At 36.7% G+C, this 17,350-nt stretch overlaps 1 protein-coding gene across 2 annotated transcripts in view; it reads left to right on the top strand.

Moving 5' to 3' along the window:
• LOC134815776 (protein FAM81B-like) overlaps positions 1-17,350 on the top strand; it is a 31,333-nt gene that overhangs the window by 6,006 nt on the left and 7,977 nt on the right. The gene's annotated exons all lie outside the window — the stretch shown is intronic.

Genomic DNA, 17,350 nt, shown 5'->3' with positions numbered 1-17,350 from the left:
GAAAAGTTCAATAGAATGCCTGATATGTGGCAAATCATAATGGGAAATTCGGAAAATTTTACCCATGCTTAGCCATAGACAGAGGTATAGGCCATAGTGGGACCATAGGTTACTGTTCAGTTCGCAGTAAACCACTTAGCATTTGTATCAGTTCGCAGTAAACCACTTAGCATTTTTATACAAGTACACCATGGAGGATGATCTGAATTTGACCCGATCTCAGAAGAAAATCAAGGATTTCAACTACGAAGAAAAGGAAGATGTAGAGGGCTGTGCTGAAAGATGGTTCACTTCGATGGCAAGAGAACTGAAATTAGAAAACTTCGAAATTCGTGGAAATATGGACCAGGAAATACTCATGTCTCCGTCTATCTATAAAAGGTATATGGCAAACTGGGTTATGCAAGCAGCAGACCTCGTACGACGGCAGAGTAGTCAGATGAGCGCTATGATGGAAATCGTTGAGTGCCTCAAGACGGAAGCACTAGCAGACAAGGAAAAGATGGTCAGGTTGCAGGACCAGTTGCTAGTGCAGAAGGACGAACAACTACAGTTGTTTAAGACGTCAGTTGAAGAGACAGTACAAACAACGGTGGAGACAGGAATTAAGAGCTACAGTGCAGCTGTACAAAAGAACAGCACAAGTGGCGCGGTCTGCAACAGCAAAATTCTGAAGAATGTAATGAAGAGTGTGGCTGCAGAGGAGGACAGGAGCAAGAATCTGATAGTGTTTGGTCTGAAAGAAGAGGATGAAGAACAGCTACCAGCTCTGGTAACCGCACTATTGGAGGAGATCGGGGAGAAACCTCATTTTGAAGCGACTAGAGTCGGCTGGAAGAGGCCAGGTACGGCTATCCGACCAGTCAAGATCACCGTCCCAAGCTCAACAGCAGTTCATCAGATTCTGATGAAAACAGGGAGACTGAAGATGGCTGATGCACACAAAAATGTATGGATCTGTCCTGATAGATCCAGTGAAGAGCGTGCAGCAAGGAAGAACGTGGTAACTGACCTGAAGAAGAAGAGGGCTGAACAGACTCATCTCGACCACTACATCCGTAACGGGAAGGTCTGTAGCCGGGTTAAGAAGACACCATGATGACGTAATTCATGTTTCTCGGACACCACCGATCAGTATAATATGTACTTGTAGGGGTATTTTAAGAGTTAACGGACGTTATCTGTATTTGAGAGACAATTATATTATATACATACATTATTATTTGATTGTTTCACACTTTTCACATTTCATAATTTTATTACTAGGTGGAGGTGATGTTATTGAGACTTTGGGCGGCCAAAAAACTCTTGTTCTGAAAGTTGTCCTCTGTACTTGTTTCACTGACCCACGCTTTTTAGCATTTATACATTTCGGCCCATTTTATATGTTTGTTCGAATTGCTGTACATTTGTATACTTGCTATTTTGTAAAAGTTTCAAATCAAATCATCAGTTCGCAGTAAACCACTTAGCATTTGTATCAGTTCGCAGTAAACCACTTAGCATTTGTATCGTTTTTAGATTGTTATCAGCAGTCGTTATCTGCAAGTGTTACACACCACGCTAACCTGATGAATTTCTCTGTGGACTTACTACACACAGTGGAAAAGGATATGCAATCGGAAATTGGAAAGCTCATGAAAGCCGTGAATGTCTCGTCCTTCTCTGATATCAACCAGGGTGTTCTACAAAAAACTGCTTCAGGGTCCGCTTGTAAATTTCCTCAGCAGCATAGTAAATTTAATGGACAGCAATATGAAGCTATGCAAGTCTGCAGCCAGCAAGATAGATCAGATGAAAACATAACAGATAGAAATGCAAAAGCAGCTGATAAACAGACAGCAGAATCAGATCGAATCGGTGCAGAAAACTGTAAAGAATGAAATGAAAAGTTGGGCATATGTCGTCAAGAAGAACAGCGCCCAAAACAATCAGCCGACAACAAAAACTGTGAAAGAAGCCGTGCGATCGCCGATCAGTGAATAAAGAAGAAGAAAGATCGAGAAACTTAATTATTTACGGTTTGAAGGAGACGGAAGAAGGGGAGTGGGAGGACGTATTAGAGATGGACCCTCTCCCGGACTTTTTCAAGTCAGTTTTTGCTGAGGCCGGCTGTCATTTTCCTGACACGGATGAGATATGCAGGATTGGGAAGAAAGTTCCTGAGAAAACGCGACCGATCAAAGTTCAGTTACAAAGCTCTAGCGATGTGGACATTATACTAAGGAATGCACACAAACTTAAAACAAATGATGAATTTAAGTCAGTTTATCTTGCACCGGATAGGACAAGGGAGCAGAGAATACTACACAGTGGACTTGTCAAACAGATGAAAGAACTAATAAAGCAGGACAATAGCAAGCGTTATTTTATCATAGACAATAAAGTTAATTGTGTTAGTGAGAGCTAGAGCCTTATCTACAAGTACACTGACTTGTTATCAGAATTTATGAACTTTAATATGTTATGTTCACTTTCGTTATCTACGTGGTGATACAGTGTAGTTTTTACATAGTATGTATTTTAATTTGGTGTAAGTGGTGGCCGTTGTATTCTATAAACCGTTTTTAACGAGTTTTTTTACGATGCAGTATTTTGTGAGGAGATCTAGGCAGCATGAACTGTGGCTCATATTTTATTATTTAAGTTGCTCTACGAGCACACACACTAGCTAGTTGGTTTTTATATAGTTAAGAGTATTAGTTAGTTAGTGTAAATTAGTATCAGTCAGGATCTGTTAGCACACAGAACTGTTAGTTTTCGCGAAGCAGGTCTGACTTTCATATATATTCTTATAGTGATAGACTTCATCATATAAATTTATTTTGAACTTAGTAACAATTTCAGGGAATAAATAGAAATTTAAGATTTCATTTCTATTCTAATATTCTCGTATATTAAATACAATTATATTGTTATGTATCATATGATTTTGTAAACATTGGCCGGTGTACCAAAAACCGGTCCCAAAACAAACAAACTGTGCAAAAGTTTCGGCTCATAACATAGCCATTTTTGATGTTTGAAACTTGTAGATACTCGTCAATCTCTAATAACCTCACAATGGCAAGAAACTGGTACCACGTACAAGGGGGTACAAGGTCGGCTACAGTACTTTCATCTCAGAAGACAGGGAAAAATTCCAATTACACACTGTTTTTACTTTTTCCAATAGTCTTAATTAAATGTGGCCACAAAGCCACCCTTAAACTCAGCCAGCTTTACATGCACCCGTTCACAATGCTTCCATCTATCTTTAAGTAATCTGCCCGGCCTTTGATCACAAGAGCTCATACTTGCTGCGGCCTCTAGCTTTATTAGCATAATCATGAAATTATTCAGGAAATAATTGATAACATCTGAATTCGATTCGTCGAATTAAATAAAAAGAAGCTTTTGTACCTGTCTTAAAACGCAATAAGATGAACAATTGAAAAGAGCACAGGCCACATACAAAAATAAACTATCGAACTTGAGATCAGTGTCTGCGCTTATAACTGAAAAGTATCGCTTTTTAAAAAGAAGTTAGAAACTACCAAAAACCAGCTCCTTGTAACTGTATATATAGTAGGCTCAGTCTTGAAGTTAACCTATGATATTATTTTCTCTCATGCTTCTTTCGTGTTCTCGTTAGTAGTACTAGTTTAAAATAAGTTTTAACGTATAAAACCTTATGGGAAGTAAAAAAGCTATAAAACGTTTGAAGTTCCTTTCCATATTATAACTAAGTCTCGTCTCGTTTGAATGGCTTTTGTCGGACAAAATGTGTTTTAAATACTGGAATATTATATTTATTTACTACTTTTGGATTACCGAGCGAGGCTTCGTTATGCAAAACCATGCAACTTAATCTAGGTTTAAAATTTAGATCATAACGTAAGATCATCCCTAAGTATAGGAATTTAAGAATCTTTTTTCAGCATGTAAAATTACGATTGGAAGTGAAATGAAAAATGTCCTGTTTTTAGCATAATATGTAGTATGTCAGATTCACAACACAAAACGACAGCTTAATACAGTACAGAGAAGTGCAGCTGGCTTTACAAATGACATCTATTCCCATATGTCTGTTTTAAAAGAGGTGCTATGAGGTATTTAAAGAAAGGTTAAGGACAATTAAGGAGGGGCTTCACTACACGAACTGTCTTGTTTAGGCCCTGTCTGAGTGCCAAAAAGTTAGGTAATGTTGATAAGAGGGGGTAGAAGTATGCGAGTTTTAAATTAACATAATATGTACAATTTAACACTATATTTTGGTCATCATTTAATCTCTAAACTGTACTGTCCTATGTATTTCAGACGTTAGATTGAAAAACTTGGTTAAGATAAACGAGAGCTTGTGCCCAAATGTCCTAATAACTCATTATGCAAATTTTTGCTAAAATCATAACCCGTTATCTACGTCATCCCGAGTCAAAGATCAGAGTCTTACACCGAAATAATTGCTTAATAATGTGCAAAGTCAAACGCATGATAATGTTCACTGAGAGTATCTGACATATTAGAACGTAACTAGCAAGATGCAAATTTATTTCTCCTCTGTAGTTGCGATCTTGATAATTTAAACGACGACTTTGATTATTTAAACGAAAAATGTCAGATATTCGACATCTTCGACAGTCTGAAATTTAAACAAATGTTCTTAGTACAAGATGAAAAGAATGTAAAATTACCGTATTAAAATCCTCAAAACAAAATACTTTAACAAAAATTGCACGGTGACATAAACTTAAACTGAAATAGGGGAAAATAATTGAAGTTATAAATTACGTCATTCAAACCGAAACTGAAAAAAACGATCTGTAGAAGACGATCTGCAGAAGAAACAAAACCTTGTCTAACAGAACTGACGTATATTTTTTCTTTTAGTCGACTGTTCGTTTTCTTCAGAAAGTAAGTAATAAGTATAATTCTTCCAAGACAAGTGCTGTAACTGTAAAGGGGTAATTTCCCGACGCGACAGACGTAGTAAGAATATAAGGAAGTCCTCCAGATACTGGTCCTTAGCAATAGCTGCCGCATGTCAATCTAGTTGGAGACAACGAAAACTGTTGCAGCGAGACTAGAACCCAGAGAAAGTGTCCAAAAAAGCCTTTCGTTGGCATAAATTCTAGTATTTCAAGTTATTTAAAGATTAGGTAGTGAAGGGAAGGCATTAAGCTAAACTCAGATTGTCCTAGGGAAATAAAGGAACGATTAAATTCGATTTATTTATGTCACTCCTGCTTTTTTTGCTTGTCAAAAATCAACAATCACGAGATGATACATAGTTTTGAGCTGTTGGTCGAAAGTGCAAACTGAATTAATAACAATGGTGAATGGAAATTAGAAGTTTTAAAAGTTGTGTATTTAAATTGTTGTGAGCCTTCGTTCAGTATATGAGCTTTCAATATTAAGTAAGTTAGAAAAAATATTCACATACTGTAGTTCGACACGTACTAAAGTTCGACAGCCGAAGTTCACCAGAAATCACCTCTGTAGAACTTCGGTACGTGTCGAACTACAGTACGTTCACCTAGGAAAAAGTGGTCTGACGGAGTACAAGGAAAACCCACCGAAACTGTCACGATAAATTTGTCACACCTTACAGATATACCAGTCATGAACTCCACATACTGTGATACATATCTCTGACTCTATCTGGCGGCGGGTTGTATCAGAGGCCAGAGAAATCAAAATTTAGCAGGTCGACACTTCTCTAGATATGAACATATTTTCAGCCTTTCTTAGCTTCGCAAGGTCTATTGCATAAAAACGTACTGCCAACATAGTGCAATCAGATAATTGTATACTCTTGATTGGCCCTTTCAACTTATCGACAGCCGCCAGAATGAGAAAGGATTTACCACTCACCGCGCCAAGAATGAAACCTAAATTTGATTAGTCGTTATAACATTGTTGTTAAAGGTATAAGAAGCCTGATTTGTCTGAAGGAATAAAATGTAATGGTCATTGGTCAATACAGGTATCAGTCCTAACCAGCGACACTTATAAAACTTCAGACATTATTGTAAAATTATACTCAATTGGGTGTGTGAATGATAGAAAATGCTGAAAAACATCCATCAAATTGATTGAGGGATGTCTCTAGCGATGAAACGATGAAGCATTTATGCGAGACTATTGAAACAGACATCCATGGTAAGGATTTGTGCATGTTTTATAGCACTTTAGGGCCATTCACTGGATAACGGACAAGTGTGTTTTAATTCAAATTGTCATGACATGAATGCTAAAACGTCTCCTGCTCTCAGCACTCACGAATAAGCGAGATTCCGTATTTCATTTTTTGGGCCTGCATAATATTTATCGCTATGTAACCACGCCAAAGTTTTAGATTACCTTACAAGTATAACTAGTAAAATTGTCCGTTATTTTATTCTGTTATCACTTATCAATAATATAACTAAGTAATAAGCAGTAAGGAGTTAAGGACTGTTTTCTACTTTCTAGGTATATGTTGCAATCCCAGTGCAGTTGATATCACAAAAAGCGAACGACAAATTGCATAAACCTATTTAATAGAATTAAAAATAAGAAGTACTCGTGGTTTATTGTTCTCCATGTCCTATAGAGCTGCATTATCAATTTCAAAACTAAGTCAATGAATTTAACAAAGCTTGTGACTCCATTTCAATGCTGAATGTGGTCGAGGATACGGCGAAAAGTTTTAAAATGGTGATACAGAGATAAAGTCATCTGCGTAGTTTGGAAGCATCACGTAATTGCAAGGATAAAAGATCAAGTGTGCTTTTTGCTGCAAAAATAACTATAAATGTGGTCTTCGTCTGCGATACAAATTAAGCTCAGATTAAGAAAACATCAGAACTTAAGCTGGAACTGTCAGGCTGTACTGGAACTGTCACATCTGTGTGAGACGCTGCATCTCTCTGAGGGCGTACCATACCAGCAAAACTGTCTAATTAAGTTTGGTTTAAAACCATGTTCACTAGAGGTCCGTATAAGCTGCAGATAGAAATGAAAGGAAACTAATAATTGAATGAATTAGAGAAATGAAGTGATTAATGAATTTTTAAAGACTTCTGTTCATAGGCCACTCGAATGTTGACAGTTGAAAATAAGTCTACGAATTATTTAGTAAGAAATAGCTTTGTAGGTATGCTTCAGAGAGTAGAGACTAGTAATACGAAAAATAGAAAGGTTAATCTAATTCCGGAAACAAAAGGAATTTGATGATATTTAAACATGTAGCTGGTACCGGTAGCACCTAGGGCGTATCTGTGAAATTGAGCTCTATGGCTCCCTATCACTGCATTGATCTAAGCTTGAGAGTGAGGTCTGAAATAAGTATGAGAACACAAAAGTAAATTAAAATCTCTCAAAAATTTATAGAATTCCATTTTCAAGTTACTATAAGGTATGGGTAAGTGTTGAAATGCTATTATCAACAAACAAAGACCATACGTATTTCCACGTCTGCCTTCAGTAACTGTTCCTCAACCCGCTAACTACCAATAATTTTACTTGTAATGGACACGCACTGGCAGCATTTCAGAGTTACAACTTCAAGCTAACGCTCATAATACAACCACAATGGTAGGACCAGGCCAATTAAGTACATTTGAGCCTGCGGGCTTATGGTGCCGGTAATGGTACCGGTGGGGTGGTACCGGTACCAGTATCGGTGGGGCACCAGTGTCCAGTATGATACTCTCCAGGGGTTTGAATAAGGGGCTTTGTTATCCACTGTAAAAAAAATAGAAACTCGGATCAAAGCAGATATTGTCGAAAAATTTATTATCAATTTATTACGAACATGGACGCTGTATTATAAGAAATTAAAATCATTTTGAAATTTTATTAGAAAACATGTTTGCTTATATTTAAGGAGAAGGCGACACGAAAAAACATTTTCCAGAAGTGCGGTTCATATCGAATTCACAAGCACTTCAACCGGAAAACTCAAAGAATAAGCGAGGTGCAGAAACTGAGCAATTTTCCAGATAAATATTTTAAAGTTTTTCTGAAGAAAAATCCATAATGTAGCAGCATTTACAGCAAGTAAACTATGATAGGTTGAGTTAGTGTTGTGCACCATTAGTTGAGAGCCACCGTGGTCAGGTATTATTATCAATTCGCCATTTATCTGAGAAGCTGGTAGAATCACTAACTTGATATGGTGAAAGAATGTTTGTAAAAGGGATGGGTCCCTCCCCAAATTACTGGTGGCTGTGACAAAAATTATTAAAGAAACTACAATCCTGCTTGCAAAGCAAGCTCTTATTAACAACTGCGTTTTGGCACATTTTTATTCCAACAAATTTAAAGTTTGCAGAATGGTGGTCTGCTCTGTTTTGAAAATAATTGAAAATAATTGCGCATTTAAAAATTCGTCTACAAAGCTAAAGCACTAAAGAACAAAATTAGTCGACGACAATTAACTTAGAACTACGAAGCAAAGTATAATGACCTTGGTTGAACTATAATAAGAATATTCTAAAAATGGGTAACATCTCTTAATTGACACGTAATAGTCACCGTAAAGTAGAACATGTGTGTGACGAAAAGTTGTAATTAAACACAGAGTTTCAGTGTAGAACTAGGGTGGGCTATAGGAGCTAATCATAGGGTTCTAATTAGTACAGGGGAATAGTAAAGTGTTTTGTGACACAAGTGTAGTCCTGGAAGCGTTCATAAGGAACAACAACAAAAGATAGAAGGGCAGGCCTGACGTGCTTATCTCCTTTTCGGTAACCCTAAGCACTCTGTGCCGAGGCACTATACTCATAAGGAACACATCACTGAAATGACCAGTTACTGCTACTCAACTCAGCTATATTACTAAAAGTGCGTGGGATAGGTGTTATTGGCTGGTATGGTTGATTAGTAAGTGGTACCATGAGTTACAATACCATGCCAAGTTGCCAAGAGGCAATCTAAAGGCTAGATAACAAATGAAGCTAGATAACAATGAAGGAACTAGTCGGCATGGGCCGGATTGTGGCTCCAACAATATCCACGTGGGTCTTCCATATGCTATATCTCCCCCGCTCGAGTATTTTATATAATATGAAGATACTTATAAGATCTACTAATAAGATATTATCGCAGCTCTTTGTACCATACTGCGAGTAGAATCTGCTAGATAGCCTGAGATCATTTCCGCGGAAGCAGACGTTTGTTACTTTGTATGGAGAGTTGATGATATGTTTCCTTGTAGATTGTGGGAGCAGAAGCCAGGAGTCCCGAGGTTCCAGGCGTGTTCCACAGAGTATCGAGAGAGCAGATTCTAGGCTGATTATAACAGGGATAGACGCAGTGCTCGCTGGGGTGTTTATCTGGCGTGTATGCCAAACTTAAATCGGAACAAATAAAAAATCAAAACAGTATTAATCAAAATGAATCTTATGCCTTAATGATTCTTCAGATTATTTTTCCTGGGTTAAACAAAAGTGGGTACGGACTACGGAGTAAAATAATAGATATGTGCAATTAAATTTTATTTTCCGTGCCCATCACTGTCGAATGGTTTCACCTCGCTGAAATGCAGCTCTTTTTCATTGGTGATCCAATAATCAGCAATTTTTCGAGGGATTAATAGCATTACCTTCCTTACACAGCACCATTTAAAATATACGAATATATTTATCAAATATTCAGCTGTGTCATACGCATGTTGCGCTTCTCTTAGGAAATCCTAGGCTATTAAATTGACACGACAATTTGTATAAATATAATAGCATTGCTAACTGTAAACATAATTTAATAAAAGTTAATTTAATAAAAGGAACAGGGTCTGACATAATTTGTTGACTTTATTTTTGGCCTGCATTGATAGATCTAATGCAAAGGGAACCAGGAATAAAACAGTTCAAACAATAAGAGACAGTTCAAATAATACGAATAAGTTATAATTTAACTGTGGTGAGGTGTAAAAGGCGAATAAAATGATAATAACTCAGAGCATGTAGAGTTGGGAGAGTTCTCAGTTTCCATGATGTGACCATTGTTTTAGCTCCACTGTACCGTGGAACTACGTTCGATGCGGTATCGCGTTGGTAACTTAATTATTTTAGTATACGCATCACGCAACCTACAAATACATGGCGGTGTCTACTTTGTCGGGTCAAATTTACCAATTTTAAATTTTAATATTCTATCGCCCGCAATATGGCATCTCATTCAGAATACTAGAGTTAACTTTTTGTGATGAGCGCATGTTTTGAACAAATATTGATCCAATTAAAGGAACCTGTGGACAGGCAAAGTGCTGTCTTCAACAATTCTAACAAAACTAAAGTGCAGTTCCAACTCATTTGCATATCTAGTATCTTAAAGTTAATCTACAGCCTTGTTTCGTCGCCCATTAGCCGCCTTATGGGTACTAGCAGGAACCCGTATAATTAATAATATAGCCCTAAACGGTGTCAAGACTCAAGAGACTAAAATAATTATTACCTATTTAGGGGGGGGTCCACGTTAAAAAAGTTAAATTCTAAGATCGAGATTTTGGAATTTAACATTAATTACTTTAACTTTTTTAACTTTTTTAACATAAATTAAAAATCAGATTTTGGCTGACTAATCGGTTCAAATTTTAACATAATTACCCAAATTAAACTCAATTATGAGTGTTGACCTTTAGTACTAGTAGTACCTCGCTCTTGCAATTGTTTCTGTAGTTGTAACTGATTTGATAACTCTTCAAAAAAACACCTTGTATCTTATATATACACATAATTGTATAATTTACTAATATAATCATTCATATAATAGGAAAAAAGAATATGGCTTGGCGGTGTAAGTGCGGAAGGGTTATGGAAAGTCTCACATACGTGATACGACAGATGTTTACGTTGCAATTTAGCGAAGGCATCAGGAGAGTCGCTCATTCGCTTGAAGGGTTCCTTTAGCTGTAATCCCTGTACCCGAACCATCTACTGAGGACACATCATCAGGTATTGATACTCCGGAGCTTCCTCCAGCTGTAATCCCTGTACCCGAACCATCTACTGAGGACGTATCAGTTGTTGTCAACACTTCAAAAAGGGCTGCTGATTCATCAAAACCTAGAACTCAATATGATTCTGAGGACGAATCATCTGCTGATGTTATCACTACTGCGATAATAACAAGCAACTCATTCAAGAGGAGAGCTGTCCCTACTTTTAGGATTCCAAAGATTAAGAAACCGACGGTGCAAAGCAAATTGACGATTATGGATAAATCTTCATCGACGGGTCTGAAGAAGAAGGAGCATTTGCGGGCTAACACTGATAATTTAACCACGAGAACTCCCACAGTAGACAATTCTAAATTCACAATTGGACGACCAGTTGATGTTGATAAGATAAACAGCAGCAAGAAAGTGTTAAATTCAAAGAAGGAAACAGCACTTAACAAGTTGTCTACACGACTCATTGAAGGTGGAACTGCAATCAAGAATGAGAATCAGCAGGGAAATCGGGACAAATTGAACTCTAGAAATACTCCTCCAACAAGTTCTCTGAGTACAATTAGACTGCCAGTACATGATGGAAAAGGTGATAAGCCTGTGATTGCGAAGAAAGAGACTGTTTTAAACAAACTTTCTACAAGATTCGCCACAGAAGATGGCACTTCCACGCCGAAAAACAAACTTTGTAAGGAGAAATCCGGAAGAAAGGCGCTCGATGCCGAAACGATTAAAGATAGATGCACGGTCAGGACGAATTTTGAAATTGAATTGAGGAAGTGTAAGGACATGGTACCTGGCCAGATTATCAAGGCCAAAGCAATTCAACGGGTTTTATTCAGACTTGGGTGTTCTTTAGAGGAAGCTTGCCTACAGAATATATACAATATTTTCGGAGGAAAAAAATCCAGGTGTCCTACGTTATCAATTGTGCGATCCATGGAGCGGGTATTAAGACTAAAATCTAAGAAAAGACGTCGTCGGATGATGAGTATTTTACCTACCCCGGAATGTCAGAATGGAACAAAGAGTACGGATGATGTGGTGCAGAATACTGTGCATCAGCCATGCCCAATAGCTAGAGTGAAACCAATCTTGTCATCGGAAACTATTCAAACTATTCCAAAAATACAAGGAAAGCTGTCTACTAATTATGTCCATGCAAATGTGTCAGGGAAGCATTCTTTTGCCTTGATTTCCCACATTGCGGTAATGCTAGAGTTAACTAGATCACTAGGTCCAAGCAATTTGAAAAGTTGTGACGATGAAGAACTTGTGCATAGATCGTTGAATGAAATAAAAAATAATCAGGATTCAAAGAAATATCTAAATGTAATTGATAGCCCGGAAGATATTGAAAATGAAGTCCCTGAAGTCTTAAAGCAGGTAAAGAACCTATTGGGGTGTGTGAAAGTGAAACAACCAGATCGAAGTTCTGTTTCAAAACATAGATGCTCTCATAATCTAAAGAGCCATTTAGCCAGTTGTTTGGCCATAAGAGGTAGCCTCCCTAGTCTTGGGACATCAGGAATGTCCGAGGAAGAGATTATTGAGGAATATCTATTTTCATTACTGAATAATGATGTATGTCGTGATATATAATGAAAATTCCTCAACCGTATGATGTTAATCGTATTACAAGTGAAGTTCTAAAATATATGAACGACGATAAGGACTCGGCTGCACTATAGTGAAAATTATTTTAATGATAGACTTTTATATTCAGGTTAAATGATATAAGTAACTTCAAATTAGAACCTCAAGTTCTTTTATTTACGTTATTACAGTAACACCTGTAATGAAAAATTGGCGACAAATTTTTACTTCATTGACACTGTTTTTTAATTTTGTAATATAATATATTGACACATTGTTTGAGCGATAACTTTTACATTGAAACATCATTAGACGTGACTCTTTTTAACTTTGTAATATAATATCGTGACAAATTGACTCATTGTTTGAGCGATAACTTTTATGAAACATCATTAGAATTTTATTCAGTTATTAATTCATTACGATTAGTATCACTAGATTTAATGATATAGATTATCATAGCCCTATTTTCAGTGTTGACACTGTGAATGGAATCTGTTGTTTTTTTAAAAATTATTTATGAATCCGCTGTTTTATATTTCTATGAATTATAATTTATTATTGTAATGATCAAATGTATCAATTATTTATCGGTTGTACCTATGTTCTTATGTTATATGACTGTTTTACTCTTGTCATGGGCATTCCTATATTCCTACATGTAATGACTAATGAACAAAAATACCAACGCATGACCTAAAAGTAAACTAGTCTAGAATATTCACTCCATTGCAATTTCAACCCAAATTTGAATTTATGTTAAAAAAGTTAAACTTTCTAAGCCTGAATTTTGAAATTTAACATTAATTAATTTAACTTTTTTAACTTTTTTTAACGTGGACCCCCCCCCCCCCCCCCCTATTTAATTGGCGTTTTTGAAACCACGTGTGGGTCCAAATTTTGGGCTCTAAAATCATTATTCCTTGGCCAATTTTTTATTTTTTCTTGCTGATTTGGAGGCCATTAAAGCATTTGACCCAGTCAAAAAAGTTTCAGTTGTATATCTTTTACGGTTTTTGCGGAAAGTCGCGTTAAAGTTGATGCCGTGGTATCAGTAAAATGGCACGGATTTATATCGTCTCGCTTTGTATACAATAGTAAGATAGAACAAGAACTAGACATTTCAATTTTCTGTCAAAAGTAGGCAATGAGATGACAGAGTACCGGGCCCTATACTAAGCACATCTCAGCTCCAGAAATATTTTAGAGCGATTTGAAATATCTAAATGGCAAACACCTCCTGCAATTTATACAAGAGGTGACCGAGAACAAATCGCGTGTGTACTGCATAACGGTAACCAAAATCAAAATGAATCTAAGGCCCCGTATAAGTCTAAATTATTCCGCCGTCAAATATACCAACCTTTTATAATTTTAAAAGTTAAGTAGCGTACCTGCGACAAGATCGATCTCTAATAGTGGGCGTATTTTATTCATTAGTAGTATGCGATCATAATCTTGTTCCTGAAGTTGTTGTACTAGACTCATTGTCAGGCAAAGTTATAAACATAATTGCAGATTGTTCATTGTGCATCAGCTCATGTATTTTCCATGCAGGGTACTCGGGGAAGCACCGCCAAATACAACAAAACAGGACAAACGACTCCAGGCCCAGTAATACCCCGCACTTTTAGCACGTGCAGCCTGACTAGCCGCGGCTTCGTGACGCGACACGTGCTTAGATAAATGCTGTATAAAATATACTGCATACTTTAGAAGCTCAAAACTTGGTGGTAAGATAACTAGACTGTGATCAGAGTTGCCACTAAGTATGATCAGAGTTGCCACTAAGTAGTCATGTGTTGACGCTTCCGCAGTTAAAGTCAGCTGTACTCCTCAGACCAGTGACCGTTGATGTTGATAGTGATGAAAATAAAAATGTCGGCCAACCTTTGTTCTGCTGTCACTACCTATCTTTTCTATAAGGCTATTAAAGCACTTGTGGGCTCATTCAACAGTGGCTTGGTCAATTATGAAAATAAACCGCTGATGAACCGTGTTTGTAATTTATATTTTTCATATTCTGATTATAAATGGGAAGGGAGCAGCGACTAAAAACAACAATGATGAATGAATGATGTAGAATAATAAATGTTAATTCAAAACTGTAGTCTTTGATTTTCTAGAACCACAAACTAGAAAAATTTGACACAATTGTTGAAAACACAAATGTTTTGATCGATAAAAAGTTACATAAAAAACAATTGATACGTAAAAGAAAACGCGCAAAAATACCAAAAAATAAAAATTAATCGACTTTTTGTTAAACAAATTTCGATACGAAGAAGTTTTTCTAAATATATTTTTCGTTGACGAAATTGTTTTTGTTCCGTTCAAAACGTTTTCTGTAATTTTTTAAAGCAGTTCTGACCCCTATAACGTTAGAGTGATGGTAGCAGTCATTATTTCCTATCACGTACGGTTGGTTGGTTGGCCGTTGTAGTCTCAGTAGTAACAACAATCGAATAAAACGCAACATATTAGTAAAAGTAGACTACTAGTCTACCCTCCCCGCTGAGGATCCAACCTATTACCCTAAACCTGGTCGACCTGAGCCTAATAAGCCGTGCACGGTGCAATATACTAACTTATTAAATAGTTAAATAGTGTAAACAGTACGAGATAGTCCGCATAGTAGGAGTATTACGTTGATTTGCCGGCTCCAGTACCTAGTGCCTACATATGATGATCATACTGTTCTGCCATAACATGGTGACCTCTTTTACCTGAAATTGGAATACTAGACTTACTATAAACGATCATTGATAACCAGGGCAACAATTCTACTCCCATTATCGCTCATTCAATATTCAGAAATTCGATAATGGAATATGGGGCCACCTTGATTTTCTAATTATGCTATTAGTCCAAAATTCAGCTCCCACCCAGTGACAGACCTGGATAACTGTCAGTGTCATAAATCAAACCACATTGTAATACCTCCTCCTCCTATCTATATTACAAACCAATAATTTTAGAAAAGGCAAATTATTACTACTATTATAACAGTCGTAATTAATAGCTTTGAGCTGTCTACTTGATACATCAGCTCATAAGCTCCTGTGTCTTGCTCATGAACTATTCAAACTAATTAAGGGCGGCTCTGTAATGATCTACAAATTTCAATTAATATTCTGATCTATATATATATATAATATACTAAAACATCCGACCGTTATACTACTTTACGTCACGTATAACAAAAGCATTATAGTATTAGTATAGTATAAGTATAGTCAAATCAAATTCGCTTTGATGTTGTTGCGATCAGTGGAGATACAAGGCACTGCAATGATAACAAACCATCTTGCTCACTGCTTAGTATATTGTACACAAAATGCTAGCCCTGAATATCTAATTAAATTTAAAATAAAATGAGAAGTTATATTCAGATGACGAAAGTAGACAGGAGTGTCATGCTCATGCTGGTTTAACGATAATAGGTTAAATGATCAAAAACGTTAAATTTCATATCTAATGATACAAATTGAAGGTGAACGAGAAAATCTTTTTTCTAGAACAGACGAGACTTAAAAGTTCTAACAATTTATTTCATGATGTATGTTAGATTGCTCATGAGCTAAAAGTTTGATGAATTTTACTATGCACAATCCGTCTACGTTAATAGTTTTGTTGAATTTTCGTTATTACTATTCTAGTTTATTCGATATATCTTATCTGGATAAAATGCTGGCTTTGCGACATGCAAGCGGAAGTTTATCAGTGGACATAGACGTGTTTTGTCACGTGACAGCAATTAACTGATCAGCTTGGCGCCTCAAGCAAACAAATTCCAGCAATCCTACACTTTTCGAAACAAATAAATATCACGTCGCTATTACAGTTACAAAGGTTCATCATCATTCTCTACCAGCAATTAGCTGCGCCTTACTAACCCTCCTAATAGTTAACCATAACAAGACAACAGAACAGTGTGACGATGAGTACGTTGGTTACTGAAGTAAAGAGAGTCAGAAGAAGTTCTTTATCATGATCCGAGACTAAATTTGATATCGGTAATTCCCAAGTTAGAATACTCATTATTTGCCGAGTACCCTAATAATAATATAATTTAGAAGGGTTGCTACCGTTACCAGCAACTTCAAAATCACACTGTATTAAGCTCGGTCAAATTGTAATCTTCAACGCTAGGATCTGTAAAGCCTGTACTCCCATGACACCTTAAATACTAAATAGCTAAAACAGATTCGCCACGAATACAGCTCCGTGAGACCTCGCAGTTTATGCGAGATAATTATGATCTGCTATCTCTAGGCTAAAAGGTTTGGCGCTATGATTTCCGCTTTAGGTGGTAATGGTGTGAATCACACTTTGATATTGCATTACAGTGATGATACTTTTGATTAAATGATTGGTTTCACTGGATACTGTATAATAATCAGCAGCTTCATTCTCAGTCTGCAGTCTGCAGTAGGTTGCACTGTTCCGGTACTAATTATAATGCAGGCACTCCTCACTTACCTCTTGGTTTATTCATATTATATGCTATTTAATTATCCATTATCAGTAGTCTTTAACTTAGCTTATGCTACTTCCTGGTTGCAATTTGCAGCCTAACTAGACACCTCATGTAAAGGTATGTCTAGTTGAACACTGAAGGTAACAGGGACTCAACAGTGGTAACATCATCACAGTTTTAATTGGCAGGTCTAGGCCAGGGGTTCAAGGTTGGAACCACTATCTTAGGGGCCGCAGACTAGTGACCACTACTTTTAAATTGTTAATTTTAATAAGGGTCTCCTCACATACTTAACAGTCTCCAAATTCTCAACAGTTAATGTCTGGCACAATGGATTAATAACATTGCGAATTAACACC

The sequence above is a fragment of the Bolinopsis microptera genome, chromosome 5 (genome assembly GCF_026151205.1).
Source record: "Bolinopsis microptera isolate Bmic1 chromosome 5, MBARI_Bmic_1.0, whole genome shotgun sequence".
Lineage (NCBI taxonomy): Eukaryota > Metazoa > Ctenophora > Tentaculata > Lobata > Bolinopsidae > Bolinopsis > Bolinopsis microptera.
This window is presented reverse-complemented; position numbering and strand designations above follow the sequence as displayed.